A 15,971-nucleotide genomic window follows, 5' to 3' on the forward strand; every position below is an offset into this window, starting at 1 on the left:
TAAAGACAAAGTGTTCTACTGGACAAAAGAACTTCAATCCCTAATATCATTTCTAGAAATGACCTCTAAGAAGAAAGAACTTATTTTTGATGAGGAAAATAAAAAAACACTTTGAAGAAGCTTAAGTGGAACTCTAGTCCCTTCCCTGAACCACACAGATAGACCAAGGTGTCAATCCACTGCTCAAGCCAAGAAAAGAAGCAATCTAGAAAGAGAAACCAAAAGACTATTGAATTCCCTACTTCCTTGCCAAAGTACATAAACCAAGGGTCTTTAGGCATCCCCATGAGATATTTCCTCCTACACATTTTGGCCCATAGCCAGTCACAAATCCCCTGAGTTCAATTACGGCTCAAGAATCACCATCCCCACCAGGGATGTGATAAAATTCTTCAGTGAACTCATCAGGAACTCTGTGTACGGGGGGGGGGGGGGGGGGAAGAAAAGGCAAAATCAGGAAAAACAATGCCCAATGGGGATGGGCCAAAATTCTTTCTTTTGAGCACTTAATCACAAAATAGATATCTTATCTACTTTCCCATCAACCACACCCTCAACTAATACTGGATTTGAACGCTGGGGTCCACGGCATCCAGATTTAGGAATAGTTTATTATCCCATGCTGGTAATTTTGAGGCAGATACATAAAAACAACCAATTAAAAAATGGTCAACTGGCCAAAAATAAGTGGTAGAGAAGACGGAGGAGAAATGTGAAGGGAATGTGTACTTTGGGAAACAATTTTGTAAAGACCAAACATGCCTCTCTGGATTAAAGACTTTTATGTGTCAGACGGAATGAACATCCAAAGGCTTGCAAAGATTCTGATTTGACAGTGATAATATTTCTCTTGAAGAAAAGACTAATGATATACTGCTACACACAGGAATCTTCCAGGCCTACTTGCCAAAGCCGGTTATTATCTGCAGTAAACTGAGATTGTGGGGGTAATGTCATGGTGTCTTGTTCTATTTTTTAAACACATTGGGATAATTACAGAATATTATGTGAGTGCCCCAAAACACCTCAAGGAAGGGAGGCACTGCCCATAAAACCGGCTCCCGCAAGGAAATCCATATAAACTTATCGTGTCTGGTGCCCAGAACATCGAGATTCCTTTGCCCCTTTCTGTCTCTCTCTCCTTCAGGACACCTGGACCAGGTCTGTAATATTCGTGTGGGGAGAGGAATTCAGTCTCGACCCAGACATGACCAGTCCATAAGACAAGAACTATGATATGAACACCTCTGACTTGCTTCATTCCTCTTAGTTACTGGCTTTGTAAACAACCACAGATGAGGCAGCCCTTCCCCAAACGCACCCAGAGCACTTACCTCCATGACCTTCTGCTAAAGCCTTTTGGTTGGGTGCCATTTTGAAGCCCCTTTCCCTTCCTTTCTCCTCTGAGTCTTCTTTGACTTTCAGACAGATACTGGCAACAATTGAAACCCATACGTTGGTTTTCTGTGCCATAGAACCCAGAAGGTGCTGGCCTGAATTCTTGCTTCTCTTTCTTCTCCCTTCTCCATGTGTTGGAACCCTTCCAAAGTCCCATGCTGCTAAAGACATTACCAAGATACATTTTTCACATCGCAAAAAGAAACTGTGAACCTGTTTCTACACATGAAGATGTGCAAGCCACAAATAGTTAAAGCTTAACTTGACACAGCAGCAAAATTTTAAAAATTGTGTACACATATTCTCTTTTTCCATGGTCCAAATCACTGGACTACTTATATATGAAGAGGAAAATTACCAAAATCACCAGTAAGTACATTTTGACACTAAAAATATTGGATCTAGTGTGTTAAAACATAATTAAAAGAATTAAGTCAACAAGAAACTGGCATATAGGAAAAAGGAAGTATAACCCCTCTTGAAGTGGTTCTGTTCTTTATTCTCCATTTTACAGGTGAGGAAACCAAGGCACAGGCAGAAGTAACCCACCCAAAGATAAGGGACAGAGCTGGCCTCAAACCCCGGCAGGTCGTCAACGTAAACCCTGGCCACACACATATTGACTTCGCCATAATGCCTTACTCCGGAAAAGCAGTAAATAAGAGAATGTCTTGAGAACTTACTATGTGCCCGCCATTGTACTCTGTGCAGTGGGCGTAACACAGGAAGCAAAAACAGACACATTTCCTGCCGCCATGAAGCTCCCAGTCTGGTGGGAGAGAAGGACGTTTAATCAAACATCGCCTGGGGCGCGTGGCTGGCTCTGTCAGTGGTGCCTACGACTCTTGGTCTCAGGGTGGTGAGTTCGAGCCTCCTGTTGGGTGTAGAGATCACTTTAATCAGACATTACTGAATCGGGGGTGGTTCATGGAGCCATAAGTGCCTTGAATGGTACCATGGTTCCAATTATGGGTGAGGGTGTTTGGTCATTGAGAACTCCTCCTATAGACGCCCTCTGATATGTTGGTCTTCCTTTGAGGATGACATTTATAAGAGCATTTGATTTGCTCAAATTCATATATTATTTAGGGCATAGACCCCTCTCAGTTCAAAATGTCCCTTTAGGGACCTCGGTGCACACACTGGACCTCCTTTTCATTTCTCCTGCCTTGCTGGGAGCAGGGGGCGGATTATTCCCTCCCTTTGCAGGTCAACAACAGCGTCGTGTCCAATCAGCCAGTCCCAGGATGGCACCACCTAGATTTATCAAGTCAGTAAAATCAAGTCTAGAAACTGAAAACCTTGGGAATTGTCTTGGGAATTGCCGTAGAGGAGCCTCCGGAATATGATTATTTATTGATGAGGCCATAAAACCTATGCTCCCCTAAAGGCCATTCATCTCAGCTACGTCAGAACTGTTTGAAAGAGGATTGGGCTTCCACAGGGGCTGGGTTGGGACTTGAAATGAAAAGAAAAGAATGGTATGAACAAGAAGCATCGAAACCTCACGCAATCGACATTTAACTAAACATGCACAAAACATAAAACTATAGCGACAACCAGGTGCTACTCAGATTCGCGTGTATGTGGCCACACATACATGAGGATCCAGGTATATATACAAATACGACTTCGTGTGGGTGTGGTTGACGTTAAATCTGACACGGGGTGCGGTAGAACAATCCAGATACAGGAGAAAAAGGAGTTTGGGAAAAATAGTGGGGTGGAGGCTTTCCCTGAGTTCGGGATTAGGCTTCCGAAGAACAACCCATCTTCTGTTTGCTGTTGGTCAGATTTTGAGAATATTTCTTCTAATTGTCTGAATCGAGTGGCCTTCTGTCACCACACTGGCACTCTTGAATTCGCACCCCAGGAATTTACGGGGCGCCCACACTGCTGAATGACCCTCGCGTTCCTCTTCAAGACTTCACCCCATCTGCACCCTCAGAAGCCCCTTTGGGTTCTGCCCTGGCACCGAGAGACGGAGACAAAATCAACAGCGTCTTCTCGCCTGACTCTGGCAAGAGACAACATGACTGCCCTTCCCAGTGAGGGCGAGGAATGTTGCCCGATGAACCTGTTCACCTCAGCTCCCTCCATCTGATGAGTGATTCAGAGGGAGGCCGGCCCTGCTATGTCTCCTCACTGGATCTGGCGAGCCCGATAAACAGGCAGTTTGCCTTTTGATGTGTCTAGACACAGAACTGACTCAGAAAGTCCCTGTCAGGAGCTCCTACAAAAAGTGCAGAGAAACTCAGGAGACGAAAGGCTGGCTTCCTAAGTGCTGCACTGAGCAGGCCCCCGAAGGGCTACATGCTCTTGGGTTACTCCCTCTCTTCCCGTGAAGGAACCCGATGATGAGTCAGCGGCTTGAAAGACCCTGTTCTTTCCTTTCCTTCCTGAAAAACAAAAATAAAACTTCCAAGTGCCAGTAAAAAGCTTCCCTCTAACAATACCTCTTTACCTATTTATGTTGCCACGATTCAGAAAAGACTGAGCTATCCTGACGAAGACTAAAGGGGTTTGCATATGTAAACATGCTTTTCCAGGCCTCTTTCAGGTGTTTTCTAGACAGGGGCTCTGAACCCGGGGGTGAGGAGGTGGGCGTCGAGATCTGTGGACCCTTGAAGAGCCATCCAAATCGGGGGTGAGGGATGCATGAGCATTTTCAGGATGGGGTCCACAGCTGGGGGCTCGGAGGTGCAGGATCTATCTGTTAGCGCTCCAAACCGACTGAACCAGTATGGTTCCTATTTCCTGAATCTGTACTCGAGGCCGGGCATTGTTCTAAGTATTCATTTCCTCGTCCCAACCAAGTTATGAGTCGGCAGCTGCATCTTCCTCATCCCCGTCTTACAAACCCCAATAAAAGTGGGCACAACTAGAACTCCGACCCAGGCCCTCTGGGTCGAGCCCTTGTGTCCCTAACCCCTGGCCTGGACTGCCTCTCTGAAACGAGAGGAGGCAAAGTGACTCATTCGTTCCCACTTGGGCTGCACCCGGTCGGAGCGGGAAACTGAAAAATCAGGTGGCTCCAACAGAGAAACGCTGCAGCATCCGGGCGATATTTTGATTGAAATCCCACGATATTTGGCAAGCTCTCCTCTGTGCTGCAGGCGTGGCTGGCGCAAAAGCTCGTGAGCGACAGCTACCTGCCAAGCACCTCGGACCCGTCCAGGAACTCCGTTTTCCTCCCTTCGGTCTTCAGTCTCCCCGGCAGGCCATCTCGCAGAGAAGACATATAGGCTTCATGGGGAGATCTACAATGAGCGCTATGGACGCTTCTAGGCACAAACACACTCGCAGCTGGTGAGATAAACATTGCCCAGCATGCTCCGCTTTTCTCTCCTGACGTGATGCGCTAAGCGAGCTCAAGTGGTGAATGCTGTCACGTCGGTCCTGCTCGAGGGCCTCGACAGGAGCACGAGTAACAGAAGCAAATAGAAGGTGAGCACGGGGACAAGAACCACACAGAGAGTGGAGCTCAGAGCCACGAAATGAGCTGATGTGACTGGTCACGCTACATAGTTGCTCACTACCTTGTATCTTGAAAATGCGCGCGCGCGTGTGTGTGTGTGTGCGTGTGTGTAATTTGTAACCCCAAGTTTAATAGGCCAAAACTCAGATTCCTATCCTCGATCATTTTATGACAGTTTTCTATTCTCAAGTGTTAGAAGCACAGTAACCTTTCCATCCTTCTTTGAAAGATGACGTCTGTCTAGTGACTGGATTGATAAGCCAGTAAACACCTTTGCTCACTGAGTAGGAAAAATTATTTTCCTGGGGAAGCTGCCTTGCCTTAAATGAAACCAAAGTGCTCGGGTTTACGACTCGCCTCTGACTCGTTTTCTGGGTTTGCACGGAAATCCAGGAGAAAGGGTTATAACTAAGCCAGGTGTTTGTGCTGCTGTTTTTTCTTCTCATTGCCCTATAGATGCTCGAGAGGCATCCAGAAATAGAATCCAGAGTTCGTGAAAAATGAGATGAACCTTCCGGTCGGCGTCTTGTTCTGAGTCGGAGCCGGAAGCCGTTCCAATGGCTGCATTCGTTCAGGGAAGGAAAAGCACTTGGGCATTAACGATTTACCAAGTTGTATTTCTGCGGTTCTATTTTTGGGCTCTGCTGATCAAAAAGCCCTGTCCCTTATGAACCCGGACTCTGAACATCCTCTCCCTAGTTTACTATAAAAAGGAGATTCTTTAATAAAACATAGAGCTAAGGTGAGAATCCAAAAGGCTCCTGAGTCCTTAGTTTTCCTTGCGGGTCCCGAACTTCTGGCTGAACGAGCACAACCTGGCGAGTGATAGGAAGGAACCAGAAGTGAAGTGTTGTCTTCCTGTGAGGTCTTTCCTCAGAATGAAGAGTTAAGGAAATGGTCAAAACGAGGGTTCCTGACTTAAGTTAACAATGCTTCCTTGGGAGGGGAAAAAAACAACAACAAAAAACACTTGACAGGAAGTGCGGTGGGTCGTATGTTGTGAGGAAAACGAGCGGGGCTCCGGAAGATTCTCTAACCTGTGTCACAAACTGGCAGGTTTTGAGCCAAATGTGGACCTCAGCAATGCTTTGTGTGGCCTCGGTGGTGTGTTTTAAACTTTGACTTAGTTGACAACTTTTAAAAGTCAGATTTCCTCCTCAAAGTTGGGATTTGCACTTCTCTTCAAAAGTGGGAACTGTCTGCTGTGGACCAGCTGGGCACGGTCGGTAACACAGAGCCCTGTGGGGAGGCCAGGCCCTCCCTGGTGCACCCCAGTTTCCATTGCCTATTGCCTCCCTCTGGGTCTATATGACTCATCGAAATCTCTTGCCTTCCCCTCTATGCATTTGGGGTTTTAGGATGTGCTATGGGCCACGGGCAAGTCCATTATCCACTCCAGTCTCCATTTTATTTACTTCCAAAATGAAAAAAAAAATAATTTTTTTTAAGTATTTCGTTCTGTTCAGCTGTAAATTCTGTAAGAGGAGTACCTTCCTCCACTCGTGAAAACTCTCATGGAAGAAGGTGGGAAGAGAGACTCACCATTATGTTCCTAGTGATTTCTGGGTTGAGAAATTTTCTAGAGAGCTCTGATTTGCATGTCTGATTTCTTTTTCTCTTATTTCATTCTCTTTGGTTCTTTCCCCTAAAAAAAAAAAAAAAAAAAAATCAGTCTTCTCTGGCTGCCGCTTGACCCTTCACACAGCTCTGCCTTTTCTTCCTGGCGACATTTTCAGGTTCCCAGATTGACACTTTCAGCAGTCATGTCAGACTCATATGACTGAAAACTCGCCTTTTGGCTGACGTGAGCCGTGTCCCCAAATTAATCTTCCAACCTAGCCCCTAAAACCACAGGGGTTCTTGAACACATGCTACAGGGGCACCTTTACAAGCTAGGCAGGTGCCGACTGGACATTGACTTTCTATACAAAGCTGATCAGAAACTAGTCACATACATGTGCACATGTGTATGCTTGAGCATGTACACACACACACACACACACACACACACACACACTGAGCCCTGGCCAGCTTTGCAGATGTGTTTTACTTGCCCCATTTTGTATTAAAAAAAAAAATTGTAATCCATTGTTTACAAACAAACAAACAAAAAGAGACATTTCACATGAGAAATCCAGTTATCTGGCCACTTAAAAAAATTTTTTTAATGTTTATTTATTTTTGAGAGAGAGAAAGACACTGTGCAAGCAGGGAAGGGGCAGAGAGGGGGAGACACAGAATCCGAAGCAGGCTCCAGGCTCTGAGCTGTCAGCACAGAGCCCGACGCGGGGCTCGAACCCACGAACCGCGAGATCATGACCTGAGCCAAAGTCGGATGCTCAACCGACTGAGCCACCCAGGTACCCTCCTCCTTTTACAAATTTTTTTAATGGCCCCTCTTTAAATAGAAGGCATGTCGAATGTGGGCCGACGTCCCCAGACGACAAGAATCGGCCAGGCTGAACAGCAGCTGCCTTGCCAGAGATGGGTCTGTGCTCTCCAGGCTGCCAGAGGTCCAGTCTAGCACTTTGGTCACCAACCCCAATTTTCCAGCTCCAGACAGCATGGGAATCCGATCTACAAGTTCCTGTTTGGATCTGAAATGCCTTTGTCCTTCAAGAACAGGATGCGAATCTAGATCAGATCAAATACCCGCACCCCTGAGGCAGAAGCGTATGCTTGCATTGTTCCCATTTCACAGATGGTAAAGAGGGGCACGGAGAAATCGAGTCCACTGTCCAAGGTACGCGCCCCGTGAGTGGGCCAGCCAAGGTCTTTGATGCAAGAGTCCACTTAACCAAATTATGATAGTTTCTTTCTTTTTTCTTCCTTTTCCTTTTTTCTTTCTTTCTTCTAGTTTTTTTCTGTTTTGTTTTTGTTTTAGGGTAGTGTTTGTAGGAACAGTGAGTTGAGTTAAAAAAAAATCTGGAGTTAAAGGGGCACCTGGGTGCCTCAGTCGGTTAAGCATCCGACTCTTGATTTTGAGTCAGGTCATCGTCTCGTGGTTCATGAGTTCAAGCCCCCCGTCGGGCTCTGTGCTGATAGCGTGGAGCCTTCTTGGGATCCTCTCTCTCTCTCTCTCTCTCTCTCTCTCTCTTCCCCTCTGTCTCTGCTCCTCCCCCACTCATACTCCATCCCTCTCTCAAAATATAAATAAACTTAAAAAAAAGAAAAGAAACGGAGCAACAGATGTCCCCCGAGAAGGCACGTGCTTCTGCAGGCTGCTCTACCTTCCACCATGTCCTTTTTATAAGCAATTGCTCCAAAATCTCTCATGACACTGCCAGACCCCTCTGCCACCAGAGCTGACTTCTCCAATAGGCACAATGCCTGGGGATCATGATACTCGGGGTCCACAAAGCTGTTTTAACTTTTTTTTTTTATTAGAAGAGAGGTAAATATACTAATAAACGTATGATAATGAATCCAACCTGGATTGTGTTTGTCTTCATGGCAATGTAGTCATTAGATACAATGATATTTTTTTTTAATTGGAAGAAGTGGCCATGAGAGCAAAATTGCCTGCTGCTGGCATGAATCAGGATTCATGCTGAAAGACGTCAGTTTGCGACTCCTGGTTCAGCAGAGCCACAGCTGTTTTTCTGAATTTCTGTGGATGCTATAGGGTGACTACTTTCCATATGGAGATCAAGAACACAGAGTCTGGGAGCGCCTGGGTGGCTCAGTCTGTTAAGGTTGAGCGTCCGACTTCAGCTCAGGTCATGATCTCGCGGTTCGTGGGTTCGAGCCCCGCATCGGGCTCTGAGCTGACAGCTTGGAGCCCGGAGCCTGCTTCGGATTCGGTGTCTCCCTCTCTCTCTGCCCCTCCCCTGCTTGTGCTCTGTCTCTCTCTCTCTCAAATATAAAAGAAAACATTTAAACAAGAGAAGAAGAAGAAGAAGAAAAAAAAGAACACAGAGTCTGGAACCAAACTGTCTGGGTCTGAAGCCAGGTTCTGCAACCTACAAGTCATGTGACCTCCGACAGTTGACTTGCCCTCCTCATCTGTGAAGTGGAGATAAAATCTTTAGACTCGCTTGGGGAATGAATGAGCACATATATATGTAAAGCACTTAGAACAGGAAATGCTCACTCTTATTCCTTGCACTGCGGATTGAATGATTGTGTCCACCCTGCTGCCCCCACGAAATTCCTAAGTTGAAGCCTAGCCCTCCAGTTGGAGGGTGTTTGGAGATGAGGCCTCCCTCGGAAGTGATTAGGTTTTAGATGAGATCATGAAGGTGAGGCCCCCATGGTGGGATGACTGGCCCTATAAGAGACAAGAGAGAAAGCTTCTCTCTCTCTCTCTCTTTCTCTCTCTCTGCTGTTAGCATTTGGTGGCGACTGTCTGACACTTCGCTAACTCGGGGCTTCTCATCCTCGACACTATTGACATCTTGGATCAGGATATTATTACAGCTGTTCTGGAGTCTCCCTGGCCTCTACCTTTTGGACGCCAGAGACATCGAAGCATCCTCGCATCTCTGGCTGCGACAAACAAAAGCATCTGCTGACTTCAACCCGTATCTTCTGGAGGGGACCCGTTCATCTAACAATGGTCCCAGGGGGCGTGGGTGGCTCAGCTCACTCATTCCTCCAGATACGTTCTGAAAAACATAACTGGAGGCAGTATGGTACAGTGGTCGGGGCTCCGCTTCCCAGGGGAAAAGAAGAACAGGCACAGAGCCTTGACCCCTGCTCTCAACCTTCTAACGGCTTCTTGAATGGGAACAGTCATAAAAGCCAAAACCAACTCAGTACGAAACGCACTTAGCTCAGACCTTTGAACGTGGCTAATCATGCCATCAGGGGAGCGATAATAACAACTTATATTTACTGAGCACCGACTATGTGCTAGGCTGCTACTCTACACGCATGATGACATTTGAACCCTTACCACAGGTCACTGCAGTGGGTGCTTTTATTCCCATGCTTCGTTTATGAGAACCAGAAACAGATTCAGAGACGTTCAGCAATTTTCCCAGGGTCCCATAGTAATCAAGCGTTGGAACCAGAATTTGAATCTAATGTTTGCCATCCCGACCACACTGCTTCTTACTCATTGAATGTTCGTGAAAACTTTATCAAGTGGACACTGTTAATGGCCCCATTTGACAGACGGGGAAACTGAGGCACAAGAAAGTTCACTAACTTGTCCCAAGCCACCTAAGTCAGACATGCTCACATTGGCTGCCCCGGGGGCCAGGCACCATCCAGAGTACTCCCATGTACGGTCCCATTTGATCTTTGCAAACACTACTGGAAAGAGGTTATCACCCCACCTTATAGAACAGAATACAGAGCCCCCAAGATACACTGTAAATTGGTTTTGGTTACACAGCAATTATGCAGGGTCATTGGGATTCAAATCTGGTTCTGACTGACCACAGAGGTTAAGCCCTTAATTGGCACAAGATCCAGTGGCCTCCTCCCCCTGGCCCAGTGGCCCAGATCTCATGTGGACATTTCTCTCCCTTCTCTATGTCCCTTCCCCTCATAAATCCCCAAAATTAGGATCCTGTAGATGCGGCCTGAAATTGGGACTAAACTTTAATCTCAGGAACTCACTTAAAGGTCACAGCTCCCAAACAGAGAAACTAGGGACCTGCCAATGATTGCCAGCTGAACTTGATCACCTCCACGACTCACCGCGGAGTCACTCGGTTCACATATTGCAAAACTGAGTCAGAGACACATTCTTCTATTCCTCTTAGGCAAACAAACAATTAAAAAACAGCTCTCGGGGCGCCTGGGTGGCTCAGTCGGTTGGGCGTCTGACTTCAGCCCAGGTCATGATCTCACGGTTCGTGAGTTCAAGCCCCACACTGGGCTCTGTGCTGACAGCTCAGAGCCTGAAGCCTGCTTCGGATTCTGTGTCTCCTTCTCTCTCTCCCCCTCCTTAGCTCACACTCGCTCTCTCTCTCTCTGTCAAAAATAAATAAACTTTAAAAAAATTAAAAAAAAAAACAGCTCTCTTGAAAGCCCAAAAAGCACCATGTTCATTGATTGGAAAGATTTTCTGTATATTTGGATAAGCACTGTTGTTTCCAGAATAAATGAGATTGATCAGTTATATTTATAAACTTACCTTAAAAAATTAAGAATGTTTCTCTAAACCTCATGCAAGTTCAAGAAGCCCCAAGGTTGGTAAATACTCAAAAGCAGTCTGTATCATGTTAGGGTTGATTCAGGGAAGCAGAGCCATGAGGAGTGGGACAGAAAAGGGATTTATTATGTTATTAAACCTTAAGCAATTGTGGGCGCTGAGTAAGGATTCTCAAGGGCCCTTGATTCTGGTTCTGGCACCAGGCCTGACGTCAGCAGAACTGGTGGTTGGGAAGATAGGCAGGAATTGGGGAGACCAAAGACAGTCTAGAACCTCCAAGGTACACGAGAACTTTGTCTCTTCTCTTTGCCTCTGATCCCCATGATATACGTGAGCCACAAGAGCAGCTGAACTCTTTTCACCATGGCCTTACACGCCTGCCCGGCCCAGGACGCGAAGACCAGAAGGGGCTGACCATTGGGGCTGGTGGAGACACCACCCCAGGCCCACAGCTTGAACGGATAGATGAACGACACCTTTGGAGGGCTGCAGAAGAGTCCTTCAGAGAGCTGAAGAAAGGGCTTCTCCTTCATTTCCCTCTTCTGAATCCCATGCAGATTTCTCTCGTGGACAACTCCTTCTGGAAATACACAGGAAAGCCAATTTGGAGAAATGTCCCACCTTAGCTAAACCGACATGGCGCAAATCTGCCAGCCATCTGATGAGTTTCTTACTTGGAAATTAATAGAAGCAAATGTATTGTTTCTTCCACCCACCCACTCCCTTATCCACCCACCCACTTATCCATCCATCCATCCATCCATCCATCCGATTGTCCATCTGTCTGTCCATTCATCTGTCCATGCATGCATGCATGCATCCATCCATCCATCCATCAAACACTAGCATCCCTCATTAGGCACGGGAGACACAGGCCAACAAAATGAGCTCATAGTTCTCCGGGAGCACACTTCTTTCATCTGGGTACTGGTCTCCCTGCTTCCCTTGGGCACAGCCCCTCCCACCTCATTGGGTTCTCTACAAAATCGCCAAAGTGATACTTTTAAAACATGGATCACGTCGCTCCTTGCTCTCAGCCTCCCAATGGCTTTCCACTGCACTAACGATAAAATCCGAATCCTTACCATGGCCTAGAAACCCTCCCCATTCTGACGCCGGCCACCCCTCTGTTCCCATTTCCTGAGGTTGCCACCCGCACCCCCCACCGCACCCACACGGCCTCCTGCTTTCCCTTCATCTCACCCAGCAGGGCTCCCCAACCTCCCCGTCTGCGCATGCGCCGTCTGGTTGCCTGGCCCACACTCCCAGGGCCTCCGGGCACCGGCCTCGCTTCTTTTCAGCCTCCATCAGATGTCACCGCCCGAACAAGGTCCTCTCTGTCCCCCATATAGATCCCCCCAGCACGTTCTCCTCTTACCAGCTTCGTATCTCCTCATAACACTATCACTACCTGACTCACTATGAATTTGTTCATTTGCTTATCCCTGGTCTTCCTCACTGCCAAGGGCACTCCAGGAAGGTAGGGACTCTTATCTGCAGTCACTTTGTCCCTGCCTTACTCTCTGTCCCATTTCCTAGTTTTATTTCCTTCACGGCACTTAGCACAATTTAAACTGACTTATTATTCACAGCATTTGTTTGCTGCCTGTCCCTTTAACACTAGACTCTGGGGACCCCGGGGGGGGGGGGCAGGAGGTGGCCTTTTAAGTTCTAGGCAGAGGCTCCCAGACACTCAGCTCCCTTCTGTAGGATTAACGAAGGGCCCTCCTGAGGACAGCCATGCGCTACAGCAACCTTGATGTGGGGGGGGGGGGGGGGGGCCATCGTGGCAATAAACTTTTTCCAGTGAATTGCATCTTAAAAATGTCAGAGCCCCGCCTAACCCAGCGATCACAATCCATATCGCCGATCAAGGGGCAGACTGATACCACACGCTTCCTGATCTGGTGCCGCGATATGCACACGGCACCACTCATGGAGTGCTCCTGTCAAAACGCTCCACCGGCATCTAATCAGGAAGAAGCAATCAGAAAAACAGACCCGAACTGACACGGGTTCTGCAGAACAGCTGGCCGGCTCTCTCCCAAACTGACAGTTAAGCGTCCGACTTCGGCTCACGTCACGATCTCGCGGTTTGTGAGTTCGAGCCCTGCATCGGGATCTGTGCTGATGGCTGGGAGCCTGGAGCCCGCTTCCGATCCTGTGTCTCCCTCTCTCTCTGCCCCTCCCCCGCTCATGCTCTGTCTGTGTCTCCCTCAAAAATAAACATTAAAAAATAATAAATAAATAAATAAATAAATAAATGGCATTTGGGGGTGGGACATAACTCCAGAGATTTGAATGTGGACCAGACTGATAATGGCATTGCATCAACACCAAATTTTCAGAATTTGCTAATTGCAAATGCCTGTGTGGAGAATGCCTTTGCTCTTAGGTGATACTTGCCAAGGTTTTTAGGAGTAAGAGGGCATGATGACCACAACAATTTGCTCTCAAATGACTTAGCAGAAAAATAATGTATGTATATACTACATTATTATGTATTGTACGTGTTACACGATATGTATTATGTATCATAAAGAGAAGGAAGAAGCAAAAGGGAAGAAGCAAGGAAGAAGGAAGGGGCAAAATGCTAACAATGTCAAGAATCTGGGTGAAAGGTAAAAAATGCACTAATGGTGCTAATTCTTCCAATGTTTCTGTGGCTTGAGATTTTCAAAGTCAAAAGCTGAAACATTTTTGGAAAGCCCCAAATGGATGAATGGATAAAGAACCCGTGATCTATGTGAAAGACGGCATACAACGTCATGCCTGTAGATAACAATATTGCGGAATACACTTCAAGACTTGTTAATAAGGGGTAGGTCTCAGTTTTCAGTGTTCTTCCCACCCTAAAATTTTTTTTTTCTTTCTTAATCCAACCTACCGCAAACCAACCCACAGAGAATTCTTTCGTATTTCCACCTGGCTTCCTTGGAATATCAGCTCTCCAAAGGATACAAAAGCCCTCCTGTCTCTGAGGAGTCATTTCACCATGTGTCAGTTCATGGTTAGACATTTCACATTTCACGGTGGGTTGAGTTGGGAATTTATAAGCTCTTATACAGCAAGTTATTTATGTTAGACTTAATACGTTTATTTTAATGGAATGCTTCACTTATTCACACACACACACACACACACACACACACGCCGAGTCACCAGGTTGGATTTGTCCCCATTGACACTGATCTCATCCAAGAACTCGATGCCTCATCTGCCTCCGTTGTCCACCTCACTTTCCCCGGGTGAAGTCACACTTTGACCGGAAAGTCAGGCCTCCTTGGCCTCTTTGAACCCTCCCTCAGGAGGTCAGTAATAACTCCACAAACAGCCAACTCCCTCAGTTGGTCTGAGCCACGCTGCTGACTGGTTGAGGCCCGCAGCAGAGACGCTGAGAGAGGGAGATGCTGTGGGGACAACCTTCTGTTCTCCCCCCTCCGGCCTCGGTGGGTGCAGGGGGCGGCTCCCAGAGCAGCTCACCGGAGCTCACACACACCACGTGGGAGCTGTACTAAATCATTAACTCAACCTCGACCCCGGCTTGCACTTACAACTTGGCATCAGAACACAGCAGGAAACAAGTCCTCACGCTTGGCCCTGAACCCCATAAACCCGAAGCCTTTTTACGGAAGGTTTGTAGCGGTAAGAAAGCGCCATTCTGAAAAATGCACATCAAACCAGAAGGCATTAAAGATATTGGAACTATAACACAAGGAGAAAAGGGTCCAGGTGAATTGCCCTGATTCCTTCTCAGCAAATCTAGTCTTTCTCTTCTTGCCAGAAATAATTACTACCCGGAATTCCTGAATGTGGTGTTATTTCCAACTTGTTTTACACGATGGCTATATAGGAACATATTCATAAGAAATATGTCACGTCGTTTGCAGGTTTCATGAAGCACATCTCTTTCTGCAATTGGCTTTTTATCCATTAAGCTTTTGAGATCTTACCTTGCTGATACCTAGAGATCCAATCCATTGATTTAAAAAAAAATTTTTTTTACATGTATTTTTGAGAGACAGAAAGAGCACAAGCAGGGGAGGGGCAGAGAGAGAGGGGGCCACAAGCCGTCAGCACAGAGCCTGACGCGGGGCTCGAACTCACGAACCGTGAGATCATGACCTGAGCCCAAGTTGGACGCCCAACCGACTGAGCCACCCAGGTGCCCCCCAATTCATTGATTTTAACTTCAGTATAATATTCCACAGAAAGACTTTATCCCAATTTCTTTACCAGTCACCTTGTGGATGGACCTTTTCTTCGTTTCCATGTTTTATTATTTCCCATCTCCGCGGTGCCGACATTCCCATCTGTGTCTCCTTGTGCCGATGTGAGAGGGCTCCTCCAGGGGAGCATGGGATTTCTGGGTCACAGGGAAGAACATCCCCATCCCCATCTTTATTAGATCTTGCCACATTGCTTTCTAGAGTGGTTGCTGCCCTTTGTGGTCCCCCCCACCCCCCAGTACTCTCAGAGCGTTCCCATTGCTGTCGTGTCAATATGATTTCATTCCAAGCTTTTAGCCCACAAGAATTTTTTTTAATGTTTATTTATTTTTGAGAGAGAGCGCGCAAGCGGGGGTGGGGCAGAGAGAGAGGGGGACAGAGGATCCAAAGCAAGCGGGCCTCAAACTTACGAACCGTGAGATCATGACCAGAGCTGAAGGAGGACACTCAACAGACTGAGCCACCCAGGCGCCCCTGGCCCGCGTGAAACTCTTAATGAACAATTTTAACACATGGGGGGGGGGGGAGGGGGAACGCCGTATACACTTACAACTTAACATAGCGTAACTTTTATCCTTTGTCCCATGTCCACACAATTGTCTTTGCATCTTATATAAAAAGCACCTGCCTCCCAGAATAACAGCCTCATAACACGTATGTCGATCTAGTAATAATAATGATGATTTAAAAATAATAGCTAACATATACAGAGTGTTGGCTGTGTGTCAGGAGCTTCTTGCATTCAGTAAACGTACTTCCA

At 46.9% G+C, this 15,971-nt stretch overlaps 1 long non-coding RNA gene across 1 annotated transcript; it reads left to right on the forward strand.

The window, feature by feature from the left end:
* The first annotated feature begins 4,339 nt into the window (after nucleotides 1-4,339).
* LOC125162460 (uncharacterized) lies at nucleotides 4,340-5,627 on the forward strand. Its single transcript, XR_007151046.1, has 2 exons — nucleotides 4,340-4,845; nucleotides 5,333-5,627. It is a non-coding gene; the product is annotated as an uncharacterized LOC125162460 (long non-coding RNA).
* The last annotated feature ends 10,344 nt before the right edge of the window (nucleotides 5,628-15,971 follow it).

This window comes from Prionailurus viverrinus, chromosome A3 (assembly GCF_022837055.1).
Source record: "Prionailurus viverrinus isolate Anna chromosome A3, UM_Priviv_1.0, whole genome shotgun sequence".
NCBI lineage: Eukaryota > Metazoa > Chordata > Mammalia > Carnivora > Felidae > Prionailurus > Prionailurus viverrinus.